Consider the following 11691-nt stretch of genomic DNA (forward strand, 5'->3'; position numbering starts at 1 on the left):
GCATATATTTTTTAGATGGAGACATGGTAAAAGAAACTATTATTTCAGTTATAGAAATTTTATTGGAAAATTATGAGGAAAATATTTTAAAAGATATCTCACCAAAAGAACTTCAATTAAGCTACCAAACAATTGCTTATAAAATACAAGACCTTCTTAACAATATCAAAATCTGAAAAATTACAAGTTTTCATTTTGTTTTGTTTTAGCTTTAAATGAGTCACAAGATATAAAAGACACTGCCCAATGAGTACTTGGAGTTTGTTTTGTCTCTGAGGACGTCTTACTTTATAAAGAAATATTGTCCATTCATAGCCTAAAATATCAAACTCATGGCGTAGATATTTTTTATTTTATATCTGTCAAGGAAGAATTTTGGCTAGCTTTTAAAAAGTTAGTTTCTAACACAATAAACAATCTTCCAGCTATGTTAACTCAAATCACAGATTTATTGGAATTTTTAAAAAGGAACTGATGTTTCCTTTCTTTGTTTCACTATATGATACAGCTTAAAAATATTTATGCCCAGTTTTCTGAAGCAGACTCCATGAAATCTGTCATGGATACAGTTGTTAAAATCATTCAGTGTATACATGCAAATGCAGTGAATCATTATAAGTGAACAGAAGTGTTGAAAGAAGTAGAAGACAGTGAATTTAATGGCCTCATGACTTCTTTGCCAATATTCTTAGATTGAGTGATGAAAAAGTTTTACAAGCGTTAATATACTATTAAGTCCAATTCCAAGGTTCATCCTTGAAAATAAAGGAATATCTACCAAATATCCAATAATCAGAGATAAAAAATGATCTATATTTTCACACCAATATCACATTGCATATAAGTGAGCTAAATTTGGAGCTCCAAAGAAAGGAAAAGCTTATCAGTGACCTACCTAAACAAATGCAAGACTTGAAATTGAAATCGAAGCTTTTCATAATAGAATCAATAATAATAATTTTTATACTTTCCTTTCATGAGTCAATATGCAGAACATTTTCATTGTAATTGAAAGGACTATGTAAACTGGCTGCAAGAACTATAAGAAAAATATGAAGAACTCGATATTGACAGCTGCTTTTCAATCTGTCAATACTATTTTGAGTTCAATGTTAATACTGAATTAACACGAGTTAATGAATTTACTTAAGCAGACATCGATCTGAAAATGATGTCCTCTGCTTTGAAGTCAAAGCTATTTTTTTCTAAAAGATGAATGGGTTTTATCAATGTGGATGTGACTATTGAAGGATAATGATTTTCAGTTATGAGGAAACTTTTAAGTAGGTTTGGAACACTTAGATATGTGAATATACTTTTCTAACTATAACACTTATAAAATCATACACTGCCTGTGCTAGAGTTGGAGGGGTGAGTCTCCCAGTCTTCTATTCCCCATAAAAACCAAGCCATCCGAATTTGCTGTGCAGTATGTATAGAGTACACTTAATATGAAGAAAAGATTCTAAAAAATCACATTATTATATTATATAGTGATTATATGTTGAAAGGTAGTATTTTGAGTACATTGTGTTATATAAAGTATATTAGTAGAGTTAACTGACCTATTTATTTTTATTTTAAATATGGCTGCAGAGGGGCGCCTGGGTGGCTCAGTGGGTTAAGGCCTCTGCCTTCTGCTCAGGTCATGATCCCAGGGTCCTGGGATCGGGCCCCGCATCAGGCTCTCTGCTCGGCGGGGAGCCTGCTCCCTCCTCTCTCTCTGCCTGCCTCTCTGCCTACTTGTGATCTCTGTCAAATAAATAAATAAAATATTTTTTAAAAAAATAAAAATAAATAAATAAATATGGCTGCAGAAAAGTTTTAAATGACATATGTGGCTTATAGTGTGTTGTCCTTAGACAGTACTGACCTGGGGGAGCCTGTGAAAACTGTCTCCTCAGTAGACACTGAATTTATGTGCCTTCAAAGGGGAGGAGAGGAGAGGGGGGAGGGGAGGAAGTCAGTCTGGGTCAATGACAGCTGCCCTGATCACTGGGAGAACGTTTTGTCCTGTTGGGTGTATAAGTGTTTGTCACTGCTTGCCATTGTCTTCCTGATTTTTCCTCTTATGACTGTGAAAAGAAAAGAAAAGAAAAGAAAAGAAAAGAAAAGAAAAGAAAAGAGGAAGGAAGGTCAGTTCTGGAAGCTTAGAGCCAGATTTCCTCTGGAAGTCTAGCCTGCCAGTTAACGTACGTCAGAATCTATTCAGAGTACCAAGGAGTGAAAGAGAATGCCTTTCTCTAATAAGTGAAGGAAATAGCTTATAGGCTTTTGACCCCAGAACCACAAGAAACGCTGAAGCAGAGAAAAGAAGAGACTGAGCTTCTGGGACCCTTTGAAGATTTAGGTCTTTTTGACACTGGCAACTTAGTCTAAGAAAGTAAAATGTTTTTGCAAAATAAGGAAAGTGGGGTTAGGAGAAGAAGAGGTTATGGCCAAAAATTGAAGTTTAATGGGGAAAGGATACTTAATTTGCCCCCTTATGTGTTTTACGGCTTTCGATTTTTCTCTAAAATATATAGGAATCACACGCATTGATTTGTGATTATTCGTGGTCTAATAATTCATGTTCTTATTTTAATAATCACATTTTGAATGAATGAATGAGTATGAATGATCCGACTGTTTGCTGCTTTGGTCATGGTTGGGAAAAGGTTTCGTTTGTTTGGGGAAGTGGAGTGCTAGGAGAGGTAACCGAACTACCTAGTGGCAGATACATGGAATCCAGACATGGAAACTGGGAGCAAACAAACTCTTTCTGGAACAAGCTTACGAATTCAGCCGAGGTACTCCATCTGTGTCACCACGTAGGCGGCCAGCATCATTTGTTGGATTGAGTTGTTTTTTTTTTTTTTTTAAAGATTTTATTTATTTGACAAAGAGAGATCACAAGTAGACAGAGAGGCAGGCAGAGAGAGAGGAAGGGAAGCAGGCTCCCTGCTGAGCAGAGAGCCCGATGCGGGACTGAGCCACCCAGGCGCCCTGTTGGATTGAGTTGTAAAATGAGGTCATTTCCACAAAAAGATTTGTTGTCTAATCAGAAGACAGGGTGCAAACCATAAGGAATTAAATAAATATAATTGGTTTTATTTTTTGTATTTTTGTGCTTTGGATTTATTTTGTTAATTATAAAAACATTTTTCTTTCTTTTTTCTTTTTTTTTTTAAAAAACAAAAGACAGTGCGTTCACAGAACACAATACAGACATCGAATTTACTACCTGAATCACATTCTCCAAATATTCTCTGTAATGACTTGGAACCATTTTTACCCCACATGCATTATCCTAATTGAAATTCTGCTATAGGGGCGCCTGGGTGGCTCAGTGGGTTAAGCCGCTGCCTTTGGCTCAGGTCATGATCTCAGGGTCCTGGGATCGAGCCCCACATCGGGCTCTCTGCTTGACAGGAAGCCTGCTTCCCTCTCTCTCTCTGTCTCTGCCTGCCTCTCTGTCTACTTGTGATCTCTCTCTGTCAAATAAATAAAATAAAAAAAAATCTTTAAAAAAAAAAAGAAAGAAATTCTGCTATAAAATATCTGCATGCTGGGGCCAGTAAAAACTCATCATTTGAACACAAGTCTGGGCAAGAGATCATGGGGCGCCCTGCGGTCTATCTTAGTTGCTTCCCCTGTAAGATGGCTTCTCTCTTGTTTGTCTTGTTGATTGGGTTATTTAAACTTGTGCGTATGGCCATCATCTTCCTCCTCCCTCCATTGGTAAGTGAAAATGCCTTCTAAGAATGTGGAAAAGCCTATGAAAAAAGTACATGAAGAGGTCTAGAAAACCTTATAACTAAAAAGAGAAGAGAATAAAAACAGCATTTTGAAAAAAGAAAATGAATACAAAACCGTAAACAATAAGAAAGGACAATGTAACATGTATTAGCTATCAAAAAACATGGTCACACAGAGCATTTGTCCACTCACTACTAATGAGTTCATTATGCAACTGGTGTTTTAAATCCATTATATCTTTCCAAAATCCTCCACGGATAATTGTGTATGTTTCTAAGAGTGGTTTAGTGATATATGGGAAAATTGATCAGGATTTTAAGAAATGCTTTTTTATTCTTCTACTGAAAATAAGAAAATACATGTTCAAGCTATTTGGAATTTCAATATCCAAAATATTTTCAGGACTATATTGGATTTGTACAACACCGGATGCCCGAGGTCACAGAGTGAAAATGCAATTAGATGGTATGATGAATAAATCTGTTTTAAAGTTTTCATATCTAGAAAGGCCTTTCAAACTACAAAGAACTTAATATTTTTATGTCATTTAGAGATATTTGGCAAACATATGACTCTAGATAATGTTCCATACCAGAACTTCAAAGTAGTTGTGTGATGTTGAAATAAAGTTGGAATCCTAAATCAAAATTCAAAAAAATACATTTGAAGTTTTAGAGATCTTCATAAACTCTTCTTTCCTCAAAAAAGAAAAACAAAATTGAGTATGGAAGCCATAGTCCATCCATGGGCTGTTGTGGTCATTCCCATCTGGATTCTCTGCCTCTAGTTATCTCTATCCCTTCCTGTCCCAGTAGTCAGCATGAAGCTCTCAGAATTTTCTGGTGAAACACTATTTGGTCATTACAGCTTCTGGTTGAGGAAACATTCCCATCTCTTTTTGTGTCAGATTGAAATGTCTCTTTCCAAATGCCAATGTCTCTTTCCAAAGGCCAATGATCAATGATCAAGGTCCAGCCACATTACCAAGTTTTCTTTAACAGTCACCATCACTGTTACCCTACCCTCTTTTGTGTGTTTTGGTGGTTCTTTCAAACCTCATGGTTTGGCAGACCCTCTTGGGCTCAGTTAGGAACCCCATGCACAACTGTCTTGCTCTGTTCAGTTCTCCAATAATCTTGGGCACAGGTACAACCAGGACATATCCACAAGTAGCTTCAAGCACAGCTCTGAGGATATGGGGTCAATTAATGTTTGTTAAATGAGTGAATGAGTATGACGTTATCTGCTTGAGTAACCATTGCCAGTCTTGAGAGACTAAAAAATCTACAGGAGACTTCCATCTTTAATTATAGGCTGGACCAGATACTCTGAAATTTCCTGCTGTAAAACAAAATAAAATATAATTGACATCTGTTTAAATGCAAAGCTGAGCTCACAAGATAGAGAAATCCCTACAGAAACAGGAAAACAGTCATAAATCTGCGCTCATGCCAAGCTACTTAGAGTGGTTTTGCAATTGATCAAGTGAAGGTTTTAGTTTAAAGGACCATAAGGAAGAGAAGATATAAAGCCCATTCAATGTGGAGCCTGGAACCAAGACGTCTGGAGAACGCTACATGCTTGGCAAAAGGAGGATGAGGAAGAAATGCACTCTGCTTCTGGATATATATGGAGAATGAATACATCATTTACTGACAGGCTTTTGGAAGCCCCACTAAAATCAGAACAAAAATATATTTTTTTAATGAACTACTATGAGAACAGATTGGAGGAAAGAATCAGTAGTGGTAAAATATTGGAAACTTAAAAACCTATGGAAGAGTAGTAACTGACTCAGAAGATAACTTAGGGCACTTCATCCTAAGTCTGCAGTAGAGAAAGCTAAGAAACAGCAGAATTTTGACTGCAAATTTCCCCCCAAACTCACAATTGGCATGAAGAATCTCTAGGGGGTGGAGGTAAATTTGAGGGTAAAAATGAAATGATTGGTTGAAGGTCCATTTGGTTGAAGAGCAGTTGGCCCCCCAGTTTCCACCCTGATCTCACTTGTCCCATTCCACCATACCACAGGTGACTGCTTCTTTCAAACTGCAGCAAGATGACAAGAGTTAGTGGCTGATGGAAATAAAACACAAAGGCTCTAGACTGTCAGATACCAGCCCTTGTTTCAGACAGGTAAATCATTCTGATAATAAGGGCCCAAACTGAAAGCTGGGATTCCCCAGCCACTTCCCAGTTATAGGCATCTAGGACTAAATCCTCTAGGGAAGACAAAGGAGAACATTCTGGGGCCTCTGGCAAGCACAAGAAGAAGGGCTAAAGCTTCTGATGCCAGGAGTCCCTCAAAGATACATCCCAGCCAGAACACCCCCTCTGCGGAGACCACACCTGGCAAGCCAAACCACTTTCTCAGTGCTTCCAATCAGCTGCTAGCATCCCATTCATACAGATGAGCAGATACTCAAGGGTGATCACATGGCAAAGAAAGCCTCTATCGTGAAAGACACAGACCAAAACAAAAAAGTAAATAAACAAACAGGAAAAAGAAAACCACTTGGAGGAAGTGGAGACCATATAGAAGGAAGAATATTTAGGGGGAAAAAAGGTAGAATTACAAACATCCTCAAAGAGATAAGAGAAGATATTATTTCCATAAAACAAAAATAGAAAGCCAGAAACAACAACAACAAAAAAGAAAGAAGGAAAGAAAGAAAGAAAACAATATTTAGTAAACAAATTAAAAAGCACCCTGGAAATAAAAAAGACTGTAGCAGAAATTTAAAATATAATGAAATCACCCAGAATAGAGTAAAAACACATGATAGAAAATATTATTGAAAAGATAAAGCCAGGGCACTGGTTCAGAAAGTCCAAAATCCAAACAGCCATATAATTCAAGATATTTTCCTCCAAACAGGCAGGTATATTTTTCCAGAGAAAAAGGATGTATTGATCACCCAACATTATAGGTGAACATAACCCACACCAAGACACCTCATGGTTTCTTGGAACACTAAGGAACAAAAGAAAATATCCCACAAGTTTCCAGAAAGAAGAGATCACTTCCAAAGATCAGGAATTGGAATAACAAGACTCAGACCTAACAGCGATGCTGGGACCTAAATGACAATGGAGTAATGCTTTTAAAATTATAGAAGGAATCAATTTATAAAAAATAATTATTTTCTGGGCACCTGGGTGGCTCAGTGGGTTAAAGCGTCTGCCTTCAGCTCGGGTCATGATCCCAGGGTCGTGGGATAGAGCCCCACATTGGGCTCTCTGCTCAGCAGGGAGCCTGCTTCCTCCTCTCTCTCTCTGCCTGCCTCTCTGCCTACTTGTGATCTCTGTCTGTCAAATAAATAAGTAAAATCTTAAAAAAAAAATAATTATTTTCTTAGCTAAACTAAGTGTGAGAGTAAAGACAATTTCAAACATATAAGGTCTGAAAAGTTTTACCTCCATCCAGTACATTGATTTGTAAAATGCTGGTAAAGGCTGCATTTGTCACAAATAGGGGAGGAAGCTCAGAAAAAGGAAGATGAGGCACAGAAAACAGGGGATCCAGCCCAGGAGAGAAACAGAGAGACTCCCTTGGAGGAGGGTGAGGGGACAGCCTAGGATGAGATCGTGCTTCAAGTATTAGATGGCCACCAGTCCTACCTGGAGTGCATTTGCAGGCTGCAAGCCATCTTTCTTGAAGAAGTTGCAATTGACAGAATGTTTGGTGTACCTGAATGTCTTGAGAGAAGAATGCAATCATGGTGAAGAGGTTATGATTGAGTCAATGATAAATGCATAGGAACTTATGCAAACAAAACTTCAGGACTCTAGTTATTTCCACAAAAGATAAACAAAACTAGTTCAGAAAAGGGAAAAAATATTAAAGTTGCTTGATTCATCTGTAAATAGAGTCTGTATAGTTATAAAACAGCTAGTGCCGGGCATAAATCATATAGGTCTATATTAAGATATAACTACATAAAATGAACCACTTACTGTCTTTCCTGGAGTTAACCTTGTGAAGACAAGGGGAGTGAATGGAGGAGGGGAGTAATGGAAGAGGTGAAGTGAAAGCCAGCCCAGCTTCAGGTGCCAACCCAGGGGATTTGCACACAATGACTAAAATGAAAAGTCTGGAAGTAGTAAGGTAAACATGTTATTTAGAAATCTAGAAGTAAATCCCCAAAGAATTAGCTAAAAGAGAGGAAAGAGGTTGACCTGAAGAGGGAAAACAAGAGAAAAAATATGTTCGTTTTTCTTTTTTCTTTTCTTCTTTAAGGTTTGGTGATAAATGTTATGCAATAACAGGAATCTAAATTTGTTTTTATAGGTACATACACAAGTAGGCGTGTATATGTATTCATAAATGTGTGTATGTATAGGCAGTTTGATCTCTTTCAGTTTCTACTTATCAGCTTATATACAAAGATAAATTACAAAGGAATTTTTCTATTTCTGCCTGGACTTTGGGTCTTGTGGTGAGACAAAGAGGAGAAACAAAAAAAAATGTTTCCCTAAAACTCTTAACCCTCATAAGGGTGTTGGTTAAGAATTCTTTCTTTAGAAGGCTTTTCTTACTATATGTATTTTGGAAAACTTATCCCATGCTACTAGCACAGTGTTTGCACATAACAAGCACTCAATAAATATTTGCTGAATAAGTAAATAAATGTATGAAGATAAAATTAAATTAGTGGTATATAACAACATGTATGACAAAAGGGGAAATACTTATTGGTAGACTTTGTTAAAATTAATATACTTATTATTAAAAATTTAAAGTTAGTGTCTATAATAATTGAAATGGAATGTAAAACTTCCAAATTATTATGAGGGAAAAAATTGAATTAAAAAAATGACCAATCTAAAAAAATGAGAAAAAAGAAAAAAGAATAGAAAACATAGGGCAAATAGAAAACATGTAATAAGATGTTAGAAATAAATCCATGTGGATAAGTAATCACAGTAAATGTTAAGTGGACTGAAAACTCGCCAATTAAAGGACAGAGATTATTAAAATGGATTTTAGAAAATTCAGCTTTATACTTTTACCAAAGACATATCTTAAAGTAAGGATACAGAAATGTCAAAAGTGAAAGGATGAAGAGAGATATTTTAGGTAAATACTAGTAGAAAGAAAGCTCATATCGATACAATAATTTCAAGCAAAATACACCTTAACATAAAAAAATTACTGAAGATTAAGAGTATCATTAAATATTGATAAGTTTTTCATTCACCGTAAAAAATAACAATTCTATCCTTTTCTATATCTACTAAAATAATTTCAGTATATAAAGCAAAAATTGATAGAACTACAAAAAGAAAATAGCAAAATGAACTCACCCAGTGGTAAACTTTAATGCAATTCCCTCCAAAAATGATAGATCAAGCAGGCAAAAGATTAGCTAGAAATAGATTTGAGTGACGTAATTAACACATTTACTCCAAGGCTATATATAGAATGCTGAACCCAGCAATTGGCAAATACACACTGTGTTCAAGCACACATGGAACACTTGTGAAAGTTAAGTTTGTATTATTAAGTCAATTAAGCACGTCTCTGTAAGTGGGAAAGCTACCATATCACAGACACTAACTTTTCTGACTAAAATGGAATTACACATTTCTTTAAAATAACATTTAAAAAAACAAGGATGTTTGAAGATTTTTAAACATATTTCTGAAATATCTATGGGTCAAATAACAAATGAAGTTAGGAGCATGTGGGTATCTCATGTGGTAGAGCATCCAGCTCTTGGATTAGGCTCAGGTCAAGATCTTAGGGCCATGAGATTGAGCCCTACCTCTTGGGGAATCTGCTTGGGATTCTCTCTCCCCTCTCCCTCTGCCCTTCCTCCCACTCACATGAGTGTGCACTCTCTCGCTCTCAAATAAATAAATCTTAAAAAAACACAAATGAAGACAGCAATTGGAAAATGCGTTAATTTCAAGGATAATTAAATAGTACATACCTGATATGTGTAATGAACAAAGGTGGCGTTAGAGGAAATTTTTAAATGTTTATATTAGAAAATAAGAAAGAATAGAAATTAGAGAGCCAAGTGTCTTAAGAAGTTAAAAAGACAATAGATGTACACAACGAATGAAGCCAAAAGTTGATCTTTTTAGAAATCTTAAAACTGTTTTTTTAACTAGTTTTTTTAAAGAGAAAAAATAATTCATAGTAAGATTTACAAATCAGTTATGACTATAAATATAGGCTATGTTTTAAAATATTAAGAAAATAGGGAGTCCTGAGTGGCTCAGTTGATTAAGCATCTGATTCCTTATTTTGGCTCAGGTCATGATCTCAGGCTCAGCCCCTGTTAGGCTCCCTACTCCCTGCTCAGCAGGGAGCCTGCTTCTCCCTCTCTCTACACCCCTTCTACTCATGCTGTCTCTTATTCTCTCTCTCAAATAAATAAATAAATAAACTCTTTTTTAAAAAATCCGGACCACAGCAAAGATGTCTTGTATCACTGCTTCCACTGAATATCATGCTTCATGTTCTGGCCTGTGCAAAAAGTCAAAGAAATAAATGTTAAAAGAAATGTAAAGAAAGAGGTAAAACTGTTATGTGCACAAACTTACCCAGAGAGTTTTTCTGGCTAAGCTGATTCTAAAATGTATATGGAAGAATGGATGTTCAAGAAAGGTCAAGATGTTTTTGAAGAAAAGCAATGAGGTGGACTGAATTGGAACTGCCATCTCTACATCCCGATTTATTTTGAACTATGGTAAATAAGACAGTGGGGTATTGGCACAAGGATAGAAATATGTGACTGGAATAGGCCAGAGAGCCCAGAAATGTGGAAAATGTGTCTAAGATTAAAGTGGCATTTAAGATTGATAAGGAAAAGATAGACTAAAAATTAATTAGTTCTGGGTTCATTAACTTCATTCAAAATAACAATATTCCATCCCTGTATCATGCAATATCCATATCAATTCCAATTAGATTGAAGACTCAACATGAAAAGCAAGAGTTAAGATTTTGGGGCAAAATTATAGGAAGATATCTTTAAGACTATGATACAGACAACTTCTTATACAAGACATAAAAGGCATAATTCATAAAGAAAAAGATGGATAAATTAAAGTACGTTATAATTTAAAACTTCTATACAACAAAGGAAACAATTAAAAAAAAAGACAAGTCACAGACGGGGAGAAGATACTCTAACATATAACTAATAAATAATTAATATCCCGAAAATATAAAGATTTCTTAACACCTCCCAACAGTACTGTATGCGTGATATGTTTTGCAACATAAACATGCAGTTGACATCTCTACTGTATAAATGTGTATTTTAAATCTATAAATCCATATTATATTGATTTGAAATAAGATGTGGCTAGAAAGAGAATTAGTGGAATTAGTTGAATGATAGAATAGAAATGAAGAAATTATCTGAAATGCAGCTCAGCTATTCAGAGGTAGAAATTATGAATAAGAAATGGAGAGACATAGAGGACTGATTTATAAGTTCTAGTAAGTACCTAATCAGAGTTCCAGAAAGAAAAGACCAAGGCAGAGGAAATATTTGAAGACCTAATAACTGAGCCTTCCCCAAAACATAAACAGGGGTGCCCACGCCGGAGAACAATGTGTGAATACTTCCTAAAGTTGAGTGTGTGCATTTCCTAACAACCCAACAATCTCACCCATAGGTATGTATACATAATTTCTTGCACATGCGTGCAAGGTAACATGTACTAGAATATTCATGGTGTTAGCATTTGTAATTGGAAAATACTGGAAATAGTCATCAATATGAGAGAGATAAATTACAGTATATCCACATAATAGAATACCATGAACCACTAAAAATTAATAAACTGGGGCTACATATGTCAACATAAAGAAATCTTGCAAAGATACTGAGGGATAAAACAAAGTTAAAGAAAGCATAGGGTACGATGTCATTTATTTAAAAGTCACAAATGCATAATGCAATAAATATCACTCAGAGATAAATACAAATG

At 35.6% G+C, this 11691-nt stretch overlaps 1 long non-coding RNA gene across 1 annotated transcript; it reads right to left on the minus strand.

Annotated features, from left to right (window-relative positions):
• Positions 1-1688: 1688 nt before the first annotated feature.
• On the minus strand, positions 1689-9075 carry LOC125086443 (uncharacterized). The gene is made up of 3 exons (XR_007123196.1): positions 9046-9075; positions 7360-7437; positions 1689-5079 (listed from the first exon to the last, which is right to left on the minus strand). It is a non-coding gene; the product is annotated as an uncharacterized LOC125086443 (long non-coding RNA).
• Between the last annotated feature and the right edge of the window lie 2616 nt (positions 9076-11691).

Source organism: Lutra lutra, chromosome 15 (genome assembly GCF_902655055.1).
Source record: "Lutra lutra chromosome 15, mLutLut1.2, whole genome shotgun sequence".
In the NCBI taxonomy this organism is placed as follows: Eukaryota; Metazoa; Chordata; class Mammalia; order Carnivora; family Mustelidae; genus Lutra; species Lutra lutra.